Below are 16,031 nucleotides of genomic sequence, written 5' to 3' on the forward strand. Positions count from 1 at the left end.
AAAATTTTTGGAGGGAGGTGTTACATACCTCATGGATATCTTGTGACTGTCTTGTGAGGATGATGTAATGGTCTTGCAGAGTGTAGACCCCTGGTGACGCAGTTAGTTTTCAGTTAGGTCATTAGTCAAATACTCCGCTACACTGCTTATTAATCTCATGACGCAGTATAGTTTTAAAACGAAGTTTTACGTTCTATTGTAAGGTACAAAAGTGTTGGGCCCGCAGTTTAATCAATCGCTGCCAGGTTTGTTGATGTACCTTTTCAGTAATATTGGAGAGTGAAGACAGGAATCTGAAGGAGTCGTTGGACGGTTTTGGAGAGAATCGACCATTATTGAATTCGTTCAAGTAAGATTGATCTGCATGAGATAACCTCTGCTAAAAGCAGCAGAAAAGGTTGTGCAATATCTAGTCTATGGAGGAAAAAGGTCAGTGCCTTTAAAGCGTTTTATTTCCGTCGTCGTGAATCCTGCGGACAAGGCAGGTTCCGGCTGGGATCGGCAGTAACGTCGAGTCTTCGAGGAATTCTTTACTTCAGGAAAGTCTCTCCTAATTGACTGTATAAATCTCTTGGACTTTCAAATTTACTATTCTGTGTTTGAATTTACCACTTTAAGAACTGTTTTCGCATTTATCGCTTTAAGAACTAGTACTGAGTGGTGGTTTGTTGAATGGCCGCATAGCAGTTTACTTCCGCTTAAGGTTTTCGTTTGTTTCTTTTTTTACTAATTTTGAGCAAAGTTTAATAAATGTTTATTTGTTTATAAAACTTGACTCATTTCTATATTCATTGTTGCTGGTCATATGACAACAGGGAGAATGTTTACAGTCCACGCTGATAAAACCAAGGATAAGGATTGCACTTAGTCCCTGGAACCTGGAGCAGTGAGGCAGCAGCTTGGAAAGTCGTACCACTGTGCCACACATCACATAAGATAGTTTGGTGGCATAAAAGAGTTAATACAGTAAAAACATTTTCCCTAGTAATCTTAAGTTAAGGGGCATAGTCTCAGAGAGTTGTGATTATTTGGAATCCCCTTCTTAGAGAGTTATAGTAACTGAATTATTGAATATACTCAAGACTGAATACAGATATATTTTTGGACTATGGGAAAATCATAGATTGAAAGACAGCAGGAAGCTTTGAGATTATCAATTATCATTTATTACTTGTCATTATTATTTTGCTTTTTTATCTTTGTATTTGCTGTTTGTTGTCTTTGCACATTGGTTGTTTGTCTGTCTTGTGTGCTGTTTTTCACTAATTCTACTTGTTTCTTTGTATTTTCTTCACCATCCTTTGAAGGCAGAGAATTCAGAAATTCACTGCACGAAATGTCTTGCACCTCAGTTTAAAATGACTGTTTCCTTATTTTGTAACTATGACCATAAGACCATAAGACCAAAAGAAAAAGGAGCAGATTAGGCCATTTGGCCCATTAAGTCTGTTCCCCAATTTCATTCTGACTGATTCATTTCCCTCTCAGTCCCAATCTCTTGCATACTCCCCATTTCCCTTGATATCCTGACTAATCAAGAATCTATCAGCCTCTGCCTTAAATATACCCAATGACTTGACCTCCAAAGCCACCTGTGGCAATGAATTCCACAGATTCACCAGTCTCTGGCTAAACCTCCTCATCTCCATTCCAAATGGATGACCCTCTATTCTGAAGCTGTGTCCTCTGGTCTTAGACTCCCCCACTACAGGTAACTTCTTCTCCACGTTCACTCTATCGAGGCCTTTCAACATTTGATAGATTGCAGTGAGATTCTCCTCTCATTCTTCTGAATTCCAATGAGGACAGGCCCAGAACCATCAAATGCTCCTAGTATGATAAGCCTTTCAATCCTGGAATCGTTTTCGTGAACATGCTTTGAACCCTCTCCAATATCAATACATCCCTTCTTAGATAAGGGGTCCAAAACTGCTCACAATACTCCAAGTGAAGCCTCACCAGTGCCTTATAAAGCGTCAGCATTACATCCTTCCATTCATATTCTAGTCCTCTCAAAATGAATGCTAACATTGCATTTGCCTTCCTCGCCACCAACTCAATTTGCAAACTAACCTTTAGGCAATCCAGCACAAGGACTTTTGCACCTCAGAGTTTTGAATTTTATCTCCATTTAGAAAATAGGTTACACTTTTAATTTTTCTACCAAAGCGCATGACCATACACTTCCCGACACTGTATTGCATCTACCACTTCTTTGCCTGAACTCCTTATCTGTTAAATTCTTCTGTAGACTCTTTACTTCCTCAACACTACTAGCCCTCCACCTACCTTCATATTGTCCACAAACTCAGCCACAAAGCCAACAATTCTGTCATCCAAATAATTGACATACTTTGTAAAAAGAAGCGGTTCCAACACCCGACCACTGCAGAACACCTCTAGTCATCGGCAGCCAACCAGAAAAGGTTCCCTTTATTCCCACTCTTTGCCTCCTGCCAATCAGCCAATGCTCTTTACTGTAATACCATGGGCTCTTAACTTGTTAAGCAATTTCATGTGTGGCACTTCGTCAAAGACCTTCTGAAAATCCAAGTACACAATGTCAACTGATTCTCCTTTGTCTATCCTGTTTGTTATTTCTTCAAAGAATTCCAATAGATTAGTCAGGCCACATTTTCCCTTAAGGAAACGATGCTGACTTCAGTCTATTTTATCATGAGCTTCCAAGAACCCCGAAACCCTATCCTTAACAATTGACTCTGACATCTTCCAGTCAGACTGACTGGCCCATAATTTACTTCTTCTGCCTCTCTCCCTACTTGAATGGTGGAATGACATTTTCAATTTTCTAGTTCTCTGGAACCATGCCAGAATCTATTGATTGTTGAACAATCATTACTAATGCTTCCACGACCTCTTCTGCCACATCTTTCAGAATCCTGGCGCATAGACTATCTGTTCCAGGTGACTTATCTACCTCCAGACCTTTAGTCTCTCAAGAACCGTCCCTCTAATAATGGGAATTTCACTCACTACTGCCCCTGACGCTCTTGGACTTCCACCATACTGCTAGTGTCTTCCATAGTGAAAACTGATGCAGACTTATTCAGTTCATCTGTCATTTCCTTGCCCCCCCATTGTTACCTCTCCAGCATTATTTTCCAGTGGTCTGATATCTACTCTTACCTTTCTATACACTTTATGTGCCTGAAGAAACTTTTGGAATCCTCTTTAATGCTATTGGCTAGCTTACTTTTGTATTCCACCTTTTCCTTCTTTATGACTTTATTAGTTGCCTTCTGTTGGTTCCCAATCCTCTACTTTCCCACTAATTTTTGCTCTATTATGTGCCCTCCTTGACTTTTATGTTGGCTTTGATATGTTTGTCAGCCACAGTTGCTTCATACTGCCTTAAGAATACTTCTTTGTGAAGTATCTATCCTGTCCCTTCCAAACTGGTCTCAGAAATTCCAGCCAATGCTGCTCTGCCATTATCTCTGCTAGTGTCCCCTTACAATCAACTTTGGCCAGCTCCTCTCTCATGCTGCTGTAATTCCCTTTAGGCCACTGTAAAAGGGCATAAAGGAAGTATGTCTGTGAGACCAGTTTTCTGAACTGGGTGTTAGATGTGGGATGTCCAGGAGACTCCCAGTCTCCCGGATTGCCACATCTGCGCCAGCTGAGTCGAGCTGCAGCTCCTTAGGGACTGGGTTAGGGAAATGGAGATGCAGCTCGATAACCTTCGTCTGGTCAGGGAAAGTGAGAAGGTGATAGAGAGGAGCTATAAGCAGGTAGTCACACCGGGGCCTTGGGAGACCGATAAGTGGGTAATGGTCAGGAAAGGGAAGGGCAAGAGTCAGATACTGGAGAGTACCCCTGTGGCTGTCCCCTTTAACAATTAGTACTCCTGTTTGAGTACCGTTGGGGGGGAACGACCTACCTGGGGGAAGCAACAGTGGCCACGCCTCTGGCACAGAGTCTGGCGCTGTGGCTCAGAAGGGTAGGGAAAGGAAGAAGGCAGTAGTGATAGGGAACTCTATAGTTAGGGGGTCAGACAGGTGATTCTGTGGATGCAGGAAAGAAATGGGGATGGTAGTTTGCCTCCCAGGTGCCAGGGTCTAGGATGTTTCTGATCATGTCCACGATATCCTGAAGTGAGAAGGTGAACAACAAGAGGTACAGGGATGTCAGGGGTAAGTTTTTTACTCAGGGAATGGTGAGTGCGTGGAATGGGCTGCTGGTGACAGTGGTGGAGGTGGATACGATAGGGTCTTTTAAGAGACTCCTGGATAGGTACATGGAGCTTAGAAAAATAGAGGGCTTAATATAAGAGTAATAACGAGATAGTTTATCTTTGGACATATGAGCCCTGTGCACTACTTTAAACTGTATCAACCTATGCTTAGCACATACAGAGGATGAATTCACCAACTGAAGAATTTTTTCCCATTTTTCAGTCGGTATATTAATCTCAAGTTCTCTTTCCCAGTCAGCTTTAATTTTATTAGAAGTATCAGGACATAAATTCATAATTATATTATATATAATTGCTACTACACTTTTCTGAGAGATTTAAATCTAAGATTTTTTCTAAAGTGTCCATTGGATATGGGTGTGGAAAATTAGGGGAGACAGTAATTAAGAAGTTTCTAATCTGTAGATATCTAAAAAAGTGAGATCTGGGTAAGTTATATTTATTAGAAAGTTGATCAAAAGACATAAAACAATTATCCAAAAATAAATCGCGAAAAGATATTACACCTTTGATCATTTCCAAACTTGTTTTATCTCTCTGTACTGTTGTTGGAGGGGAATGGAGTCGTTGACACTAAGGTTTTCTTCTTTTCCATTTTTAAATTGTTAAGTTGGTTAATTTTGTTTTTCCTTGGGGATGGGGTTTGCTTTTTTTTGTTTTGTTTTTTTTTCTTTTTCATGATTTTTTTTTCCAGTTTTTTTTTGCTTTGTATTATCTGTGGTTAGTTCTACATGATTGGAAGCTTTGTTAATTTACACTATTTGATTTTGCAATTATTTTTCTTAAGTGTAAAAATATATCTCCTACTATTTGTATTATTGCTATGTTTCGTTTCTATATTTTGAAATTAATAAAAAGATTGAAAAAGAAAAGAAAAATAGAGGGCTATGGGTAACCCAAGGTAATTTCTGAAGTAAGTACATGTTCGGCACAGCATTGTGGGCCAAAGGGCCTGTATTGTGCTGTAGGTTTTCTATGTTTCTAATACTGATGCATCTTACTTTAGCTTCTCCTTCTTAAATTGCAGGGTGAATTCTATCACATTATGATCACATTAAGGTTTCCTTCACTTTAAGCTCTCTAATCAGTTCTGGTTCATTGCACATCCGCCGATCTAGAATAGCTGATACCATATGGCCTCAACCACGAGCTGCTCTAAAAAGCCATCTCATAAACATTCTACAAATTCCCCCTCTGGGGATCCAGCAACAACCTACCTGTATATTGCAAACACCATGACTATTGTAAAATTGCTCTTTTGATATGCATTTTCTGCCTCGCGTTTGTAGACCACATCTTTGCTACCGCTTGGAGGTTGTATATAACTCAGGACTTTTTACCTTTGCAGTTCATTAGCTCTACCCACAACAATTCCACACCTTCCGCTATTACTAAGAATTTGATTTCAAAAGCCTGCCCACGTGTAACCTGTCCATTTTGTACAGGTTGTACCATCCCCAGCAAACATCCCAATGATCCAGTAATCTGAACCCCTGCCCCCTGCACCAGTTACTCAGCCATGCATTCACCTGTCAAATCTTCCTATTCCTACCCTCGCTGGCATGTGACACAGGTTGCAATCCCAAGATTACTACCCTGAGGGTCCAGTTTCTCAGCTCTCGACCTAGTTCTCTAAAATCTCTCTTCAGAGATGTTCCCTTATTCATGAAATGTTTTGAAATATATGCCAAATCCTAGCTTGAGTCCCTCTCAGTGCATCTGATAACTCATAAATAGAATGGCAACAGATGCTCTCGGATAAAAAAATAAACATATATATTCACATGACTTACAAAAAGAACTATTTCATTAAACAAATTCCTATTCCCTTTATTTCAGAAAACATAAAGGCAACCTGACTGACGATGGTCAAATTGACCTAGAACATTGAAAGCTCAGGCAGTGCCAAATTACCAAGGTCTCTGATTTTCTTTTTGATCTGAACGAGGATCTTATTACACAATACCATGCCTTTATATTAGTCAGTACAGTCACAGATCCACTGAGTTATTATCTGCTGGCCTACAGCCAGGAAGACATCATACCTTCTCATTATGTTTAGCTCAGCCAAGGTGGCCAGACACAGTCTACACTGCCTCTGGATTACAGTCTGTTGGATTAGAGTCTAAATAGTTATCTTTCTAGTAGTTTAACTTTCTTTATGCTTGCTTGTAATCACCTGTTTGCCTGGAATTGTTTGTTGAATTTTCAGTAATTGTAGTACAGATAGTTCTGTACGAGGTAACATAGCAGTTTGCATTACGCTTTACAGCGCCAGCTGTAAGATCGGGGTTCAGTTCCCGGCGCTTTCTATAAACAGTTGGTATGTTCTCTCCGTGATCAGGTAGGTTTTCTCTGGGTGCTCCAATTTCATTGACATAAACATAGACTTAGACCAGTACAGCACAAGAACAGGCTCTTCGGCCCACAATGTTGTACTGAACCAATTAAATCAGCAATCAAATGGCCATCTGAACTAATCTCCTCTGCCTACACAATATCCTAATCCTTCCATCTTAATCACATTCATGTGCCTATCCAAATGTCCCTTAAAAGTCCATAATGCCTCTGCCTCTACCGTCACCCCAGGCAGAGCACATTCCAGATGCCCACAACTCCCTGTGTAAAAAATCTGTCCCTCAGATTTCCTTTGAAATTACCCCCTTTCTCCTTAAATGCATGCCCTTTGGTATGAGATATTTCAGCCCTAGGGAAAATAGACTGTCTGTCTACTCTATCTATTCCTCTCATAATCTTATAAACCTCTATCAGATCTCCCCTTAGCCTCTGCCTCACCAGAGAACAAACCCAAGTTTGTCCAACCATGCCCTCTAACCCAGGCAGCATCCTGGTAACCCTCTTCTGCACTCTCTCCAAAGCCTTGACATCATTACTATAATGGGGTGACCAGGACGGGATGCAATTCTACAGATGTGGCCTAACTAGAGTTCTATAAAGCTGCTACGCAACTTGTGGAAGTGGAATGAAAACGAATGGCCACTGGGAGATCCTGCTTGTTCTGGCGGACGGAGCGTAGATACTCAGCGAAGAGGTCTCCCAATCTACGTCAGGTCTTACCAATATACAAGAGGCCACACCAGGAGCACCAGACACAGTATATGATTGTAACAGACTCACAAGTGAAGTATTGCCTCACCTGGAAGGACTGTTTGCGGCCCTGAATGTTACCCGCAAGCCAGTTCTGAATCCAAATCACTAATTCACCATGGATCTTAACGTTCTCTCTTGAGGGGCCTTGCCAATGGCCTTATCAAATACATGTAACCAACATCCACAGCTCTGCCTTCATTAATCACTCTCATAACGGCATCAAAAAACTTTAATCAAGTTAGTAAGACGCAACTTGACCCATACAAACCCATGCTGGCTATCATTAATTAGGCCATGGGTTTTCAAATGCTTAGAAATCCTATCCCAAAAAGTTGCCTCCAGCTACTTCTCTACCAGTGATGTGACACTCACCGCTCTATCGTTTCCAGGAATATCTCTGGTTCCCTTCTTGAACAATAGAAAAACATTAGCTACTCGCCAGTCCCCCAGGATTTCGCCTGTGGCTAGAGAGGACACAGAGATATTGGTCATGTAAGGTTAGGGAATTGTGGGCATGCTATGTTGGTGCTGGAAGCGTAGTGACACTTGCAGGCTGCCCCCAGCACAGTCTTTGGACTGTGTTAGTCATTGATATATTTTTCAATGTCTCGGTGTACATGTGACAAATAAAGCTAATTTTTTTGTAGTTTCTCTGCAGGTTGCTCCTTATCAATGGAATATCTCTTACCTATCTAGTCTGATTCAGTTTTTGGTATAAGACAACCATGACTTCTTTGTTCTTCTTCTTTTCTTTGTTCTTTTGCTTCACCTTCTCTCTTCCTTACAGTAGAGTGAGTTGATTAGTGTTATTTCTTTATTATGAACATGGCTGTGCCACAAGAATAATGCTTCATTCTTAGCTTTTGAAGAAGCTTCTGGATCATATCTCCTTATTTAACGAGTTCATTTGGAATTCATTTCTCAGTTCGACCACACCTGCTGTTACTGGCAAAGGATACTGGCGATGTACCTGATTGACAGACTTGAGTGGAGCACCAGCACAGGGGCTGTGTACAAGAAGGGCCAGAGTTGCCTCTACTTCCTGAGGAGGCTGAGGTCCTTTGGAGTATGCAGGCCTCCCCCTCACAGTCTGTTGTCACCAACACAATCTTCTACGTGTGGTGGTGTGCTGGGGCAATGGCATCAACACGGTTGATCCCAACAGGTTCAATAAACTGATTAGAAAGGCTGGCTCTGTTATAGGAGTCAAACTGGACACATTGGAGGCTGTGGTGGAACAAAGGACCCTACAGAAAATCCTGGCAATTCTGGACAATGCTTCTCACCTTCTGCATGCCACCTTGGCTGAACAGAAGAGCATTTTCAGTAATATACTAAGAAAACTGTGCTGCTCCAAAAAGCGCTATATGAGGTCATTCTTACCCTCGGCCATTAGCTCTTTAATGAGCCAACCTGTAGCCGGGGAAGTGATAACCTCATCCTGTTAGACTGCTTAAAGTTACTTATTTTTACTTATTCCTCTTACTTCTCTTCTATTATTGTATATCTGTGAACTTGTAATGCTGGTGACACTGTAATTTCCTTCAAATCTGTAAAGTATCTATCTATCTAGCTAAAGTTCTGTCTTCACTTTAACCACCAGCTTTGCTCTAGGATTGCAAGGTATACTGCAGCAACTCACCAAAGTTTCAAAATCTGCAGCTCCGCATCCCACAACCTAAATCACCAGGAAGAATGGGGTAGCAGCTGTAAGTGAACACTCCGAAACCCCAGAATTCCTTAGTCTGCGGTAGTCTGGGAATACCTTCACTGCAAAGATTGCTAGAAGCCAGCATGGTGACTCATCACCACCTCCCAAAGAATAATTATGAATACGCATTAAATGTTGGTCTTGACATTGATGTGTAATAAACAAAAATATTGCTGTTTGTTGCCAAAGGCCTAGATAGAGTGGATGTGGAGAGAATGTTTCCTATTGTGGGAAGTGTTGGACAAGAGGCACAGCCTCAGAATAGGAGGACATTCCATTAGAACAGAGATGAGGAGGAGTTTCTTTAGCAACCTGTGGAATTTACTTTACTTTATTGTCGACAAACAAGTGATACTAGAGTGTACGATCATCACAGCGATATTTGATTCTGTGCTTCACACTCCCTGGAGTACAAATCAATAGTAAATAGTAAAAATTTAAATTATAAATCATAAATAGAAAATGGAAAGTAAGGTAGTGCAAAACAACGAAGAGACAGGTCCGGATATTTGGAGGGTATGGCCCAGATCCGGGTCAGGATCTGTTCAGCAGACTTATCATAGTTGGAAAGAAGCTGTTCCCAAATCTGGCCGTGCGAGTCTTCAAGCTCCTGAGCCTTCTCCCAGAGGGAAGAGGGACGAAAAGTGTGTTGGCTGGGTGGGTCGTGTCCTTGATTATCCTGGCAGTGCTGCTCCAACAGCATGGGGTGTAAAGTGAGTCCAAGGATGGAAGATTGGTTTGTGTGATGTGCTGCGCCGTGTTCATGATCTTCTGCAGCTTCTTCCGGTCTTGGACAGGACAACTTCCATACCAGGTTGTGTTGCACCCTAGAAGAATGCTTTCTACAGTGCATCTATAAAAATTAGTGTGGGTTTTAGGGGACAGGCCAAATTTCTTTAGCTTTCTCAGGAAGTAAAGACGCTGGTGGGCCTTCTTGGCAGTGGATTCTGCTTAGTTGGACCAAGTCAGGTCATTTGTGATATTGACCCCGAGGAACTTAAAGCTTTTAACCTGTTCCACTTGCGCACCAGCAATGTAAATGGGGTCGTGCAGTCCGCTACTCCTTCTGAAGTCAACAACCAGTTCCTTCATCTTGCTGACGTTGAGGGATAGGTTATTGTTTTCGCACCATGCCACCAGGTTCTTAATTTCCTCTCTGTACTCAAACTCATCATTACCCGAAATACGGCCTACAATTGTGGTGTCATCAGCAAACTTATATATTGAGTTCAATGGAAACTTGGCTACAACAATCATGGGTGTACAGAGAGTACAGCAGGGGGCTAAGTACTCAGACTTGAGGGGCACCGGTGCTCAGAGTGATTGTAGAGGAGAGCTTGTCCCCTATTTTTACAGCCTGGGTCCTGTCTGTCAGGAAGTTGAAGATCCAGCTGCAGATCTGAGTGCTAAGGCCCAAGTTCCGGAGCTTAGGAATCAATTTATTTGGAATGACGGTATTAAAAGCAGAGCTGTGCACAGACGGCTGTGGAGACCAAGTCATTTGGTGTATTTAAAGTGGCGGTTGATAGTTTCTTGATTAGTCAGGGCATCAAAGATTATGGGGAAAAAGCAGGGGAACGGAGTTGAGAGGGACAATAAATCTGCCATGATGAAATGTCAGAGCAGACTTGATAAGCCAAATGACCAAACTCTGCTCGTACATCTTATGCTTTAACTCTTCCTCCCTGGATCTGCACTTCACCCCATATCCTGAAGATGTCTATTTTATTTGTCAATCTAAAGTCGGACTAACCTGAAAATGGAATCTGAGCACCATTCCGGAAAAATCTGATGCTTGCCGCAACTGGTGGCCTGGGCTTTCCACTCAGTTTGCCAGCGGATGATTTTCTGCCCATTAACTAGTGGGCAGAAACCCACAGCCTGGCGAGAGCAGATGTGGAAAATGTCAAGGGGTTGTTATTCAATGTCACAATTAATCATTTTGAACTTCTTTGAAGCACGTACCCTGTTACTGTTCCTGCCATACGGGCAGTGCTGTATTTTCCAATTGTTAACAGGTGTCAGAAACAAACTGATAGGTCACAGTAAGTCCACCCTCCAACACCTGTCTGCAAATTGAAGTTCAGGGTCTTCATATATTAGTCAAAATTTATTTAGTAATGATAATTATTTGCTTCTGTATTCTATATTATCTAGAAGCTTTAATCTGTGTACAAGTTTGAAATTCACTTTCTGTCATCTAGGGTGGAGATGTCACGTCCTCTCAGGGTTGTATATGGTGACATATACGTATCTCGATAATAAATTTACTTTGAACTTTGATGTTCTGCATTGCCTTCTCTTGCTCTTATTTTCAAAGTTTTTATGCTCAAAGATTCAGTTGGTTCGTTTCACAAACAAGAGAGAAAATTGCAGAGTTTGGAAAACGAAGTATTGAGTTTCCATATTGAGTGGGAAAGCATGTATATAATCTTTGATGGTTATTGGTTTGTAATCAGAAAGAAGCAAGGATCCCACCCCATGCTGATGCCCCCAGTGGGCACTTTAGTAGGTGGGCCTGTACACCTGCTCATTAACATTTAAAGTGGAGTTAAGTAAGATTTTAAAAGAATTGAGGGTCACTGGGAGTTGAGGCCAGCATAGATCAGGATGCATGGTAGTGTACTGGTGAGCACAATGCTTTATGGTTCCATCAGCCTGGGATCAATTCCTACCACTGACTGTAAGGAGCTTGTATGTTCTTTCCATGACCGCTCTGGTTTACTCCCACAGTCCAAAGACATACTTGTTGGTAGGTTAATTGGCTGTTGTAAATTGTCCCGTGATTAGGCTAGGATTAAATCGGAGGTTGTTGGGTGATGCGGCTCAAAGGGCCTATTCCGTGCTGTATCTCAAAAATTAAACCACCATATTGATGGGTAAGGCAGGCCTGAGGGCTGAGTGGCCTACTCCTGTTTACTTGTATTCACTGCTGCAATTCGCCAGCCTACGCCCTCAGGAAGGTAAAGGCAACAGGTGGATGTGAGCATCTTCAAATTCCCTTCCAAGTTATGCATTATCCTGTCTTGAAGATGCATGAAATTCCCTTATCATTGCTGGGTTATCATCCCAGAACAGGTTGGTTGTCGACACTGTTACAGCTTAGGGGATCGAAGTTCGGAGTTCAGCCCTGGCGTCCTTTGCAAGGTGTCTGTACATCCTCCCCATGGAATGCGTGGGTGTCCTCCGGGTTCTCTGGTTTCCTCCCACAGTCCAAAGGCATAACGGGTAGGTTGACTGATCATTGTAAATTGTCTCATGACTGGATTAGGGCTAAATTGGGGTCGCTGGCCAGTGTGGCTCTCAGGGGCCTGTTCCACACTCTATTTCAAATTGAATGATGAAAATATATCCATCTGCCTCTGTTGAGTTGTGCAGATGAGCTGTGGGGTGGGGGGAATGGATTTGCAATGCAGCCCACTGCTCTGAGATGGTGGGTTAAGTTGAATGCTGGTCCAAACCTGGGCTACTTTCATAGTGCCTAACAGTTCAGTGTGTGGCTACATCTCATATACTGTACACCTTTGCAATGTTCGGTAATATTTAACGTACATGAAATATTATAAAACACTTGTATCGTTACGGTAACTTTTAAGATTTCAGGGTACTCAAAGGGCCTGACAATTAACTTTGGAAATGTTACCACCGCGGAACCGGAGGCAAATGGAACCAATTTACTCATCCCTTACCAACAGCACTGAGATAAAGCACCAATCATTTAATGTTGGCCTGGGCTCCGGGAGAATCCGCTTGCTTTCTACATCGGAGCGGGGGATCTTCTGCCGGATTTATTTTCTGCGACACTGTTGCCGTGGGTGTCGGCAGATTTGAATTTCCATTGGTGGAAGACTAGCAAATCCGCTTGCACCTTCCGAAGGGAAGTCTAAACTTTCCGCCTTCGTTCAGTTCAGGGAATTATTTTGAAAGTTTTGCTAAGCTTACTGACGCGAGTGATGGGGTGCATTTTTTTTTAGTGATGCTAATTCTGAAATTAATAGTCTGGTTGATGAAACACGGGGCTGAAACGGTAACGAGATACTCTGGGGGGGGAGTTAATCTTTGTTTCTCCAATAGCCGCCTGATTTTATTTTTAGCCCCCAAACCCCTTTCCTCGGAACATAATTCATCTCCTGAGCTTGTGTTCTTGAAGACGAGATTAAGCCTATTTTTAGTCTCTATTTTTCGTAACAATTCCCGATTTTATTTTTTATTTTCTGCACTGTTTACTAAATAAACTCGGACTGTGCTCAGACCTGCTTCAGATACTCACTCACTCTCTCGTCAAATGGAAAGATCATCAAGTGAAACTATCTCAATAGTTCCCATATGTTCAGGCAAATTGCGTAACCGAAGTAACAGAGCTCAGAAAGAACAAATACGGTGCAGCCAAGTTCGGAAGAGAAACATGCAAATTAATATTCTTCTGGTAAGTGGGGAGGGAGGTGCGGTAAGAACCCGAGCATTAAGTATGTTTGTCAGTCAACTGCGGGGAAAAAAAGCTTGCCATTACCACTTCCCCTCCATATCTCTGCTTTTCCGCAGAACCGACTCGCCGCCATCCTCGCTTCTGATCGCCAGAGAATCGAAGTGGTAAGGTTAGCTCGGCCAAATCCCCATCCGTGTTATTCCATCACCAGCTGGCAGGAGGTGTAGTTGAAGCAGAATTACTGAATCTCGTTCTCCCTCTTTCATCCCCTCCCCACCCTGACATACATTGCGTCCCGAGAGGCGCTTCACCTCGCAGCTTGGCTGAAATGTGTTGAAACATATGCCAAGTGCAGTATGCAGTTGCGAAGGGACACGCAGTCCTAGGATTTTGCGTGTCAATTACAGGTCAGTTTCATAACAGCTCGAATCGTCAATGTTCTCTGCGAGCTAGGGCTCAGTTGGAAGCGAGGATGTCATTGCTGTAATAACATTTATATAGCATTCACATTAAAATAACAAGAAACTCACTGTCCTTGAAATAATTAAGGAAGTTAAAACTATGTTGAAGTGGACATGCTTCAATTTATTTGCAAAGAGGTCCTGCAAAAAGTTGATATATTTCTGCCCTGTTTTAATGGTTCTGCATCCATAGAGAGAAAAAAAAGTTACAGTTCCAACTCCTGTATTTGTGATTCAGATAAGAGAGGGCTAGAGTTCATCCCTCCCCTCTCCTGCTTTCTGCTTTCTCTCCTGACTCCCATTACTGTGTTGGCAGCCTTCCAGTAACCAGAATCAGTGGGTGGAGGAACACAAGTTTAGGTCTCTGTTGAGAAATCTGTTTTTAAAAAAAAATGCATTCGCCATCTTCGGACCTTTAAAATAAGACTACAGAATATAAATGTGGGAAGTTATTTTAAGCATTAGTTGGGCTCCAATTTGCAGGGCTTTGTTCAGTTCCGGGCCATCCTTTAGGAACGAGGGCTTGGCAAGGGTGCAGACACTTGTACACTGGCTTCAGGGTTTAAAGGTCAGGGACTTGCAAAGGCCAGAGGAAATTGGGAAGACCTGTAGTATCACGGTTAGCGTAACGCTATCACAGCGCCATCAACCGGGGATCAATTCTACCACTATCAGTAAGGAGTTTGTACATTCTCCCCATGACCTCATGGGTTTTAGATTAGATTATGAGGACACTCAGTCCTCGTTTATTGTCATTTAGAAATGCATGCATTAAAAAATGATACAACGTTCCTCCAGAATGATATCACAAGAAACACAGGACAAGCCAAGACTAAAACTGACAAAACCACATAATTATAACATATAGTTACAGCAGTGCAAAGCAATACTGTAATTTGATAAAGAGCAGACCATGGGCACAGTAAAAAAAAAAGTCTCAAAGTTACGATAGCCTCATCATCTCACGCAGGCGGCAGAAGGGAGAAACTCTCCCTGCCATGAACCTCCAAGCGCTGCAAACTTGCCAGTGCAGCACCATTGGAAGCACCCGACTGCAGCGGGCTCTGAGTCCGTCCAAAAACTTGGAGCCTCCGACCAGCCCCTCTGACACAGCCTCTCCGAGCACCATCGTCTACCGAGTGCTTCGACCCTGCCCCAGCCGCTGAGCAAGAAGCAAAGCCGAAGGCTTGGGGTCCTTTCCCTCCGGAGATTCTGGACCACACAGTAGCAGCAGCAGCAGCAAAGCAGGCATTTCAGAAGTTTCACCAGATGTTCCTCCGTACTCTCACGTCCATCTCCATCAAATCGAGATTGTGCACGGCACCCTACTTGACAAATAACAGACATCATCACTGGAGTGGCTGCTGTGAGCTGCGTCGCGTCGCCATTTTCTCTGGGTGGCCAGGTTTCCTCCCACATTCCAAAGGCGTATTGGTTAGCAGGTTAATTGGTCATGTGGGCAGCACAGGCTCATTGGCCAGAAAGGCCTCTTACAGTGCTGTATCTCTAAATCTAATAAAAACTAAGATTGCTCTCACAGCAAAGGAGGTTATAGGGGTGGGGCTTGATAAAATGCTCAAATTCATGAAAAAAACACTGCCAGATGCTGGAAATGTGAAATTTAAATAAAAAAACACTGGAAATACTCACCTGGTCAGGTGGTATTTGTGAGAAGGATAACAGGGGTAACGTTTCAGGTCAGAGGCCGTTCTCTGAACTGAGAGAGGAAACAAGGTAGTTTTCTTGCAGAAAGGATGAAGAGGGGTGGATCGAGCAACAGGAAAATATCTGAAAGAGTGAGGCCAGGATTGCTATGGTGATAAGCTGTTGGTGAAATTGATGGACTGATAAAGACAGCTGAAGAGAGAACAAAGAACAGGTTTAAAACAAAAGCTGCAAAATGCAAGACACAGCTGTAGGAACTATCAGCAGATCAGGCAGCATCGGCACTTTCTAAGCATGAGTGCCCCTCACTATCTGTGGTCCACAAAAATCAGGGGATGCAATTCAGGCTACTGTGCATCTTTGACCACCTGTACTGATAAGCACATTGAGTGCTTCGAGGACCCAGAACTCAAAAGACTCTGTGGAGTGCACCTTTAGTTT

At 42.6% G+C, this 16,031-nt stretch overlaps 1 long non-coding RNA gene across 1 annotated transcript in view; it reads right to left on the minus strand.

The window, feature by feature from the left end:
• Nucleotides 1–13,791, minus strand: part of LOC140197602 (uncharacterized) — a 62,893-nt gene extending 49,102 nt beyond the window's left edge. Inside the window, exon 1 of the long non-coding RNA XR_011885971.1 lies at nucleotides 13,549–13,791. This is a non-coding gene — a long non-coding RNA (uncharacterized lncRNA). The remainder of the gene's footprint in view (nucleotides 1–13,548) is intronic.
• Nucleotides 13,792–16,031: the final 2,240 nt, after the last annotated feature.

This window comes from Mobula birostris, chromosome 5 (genome assembly GCF_030028105.1).
Source record: "Mobula birostris isolate sMobBir1 chromosome 5, sMobBir1.hap1, whole genome shotgun sequence".
NCBI lineage: Eukaryota > Metazoa > Chordata > Chondrichthyes > Myliobatiformes > Myliobatidae > Mobula > Mobula birostris.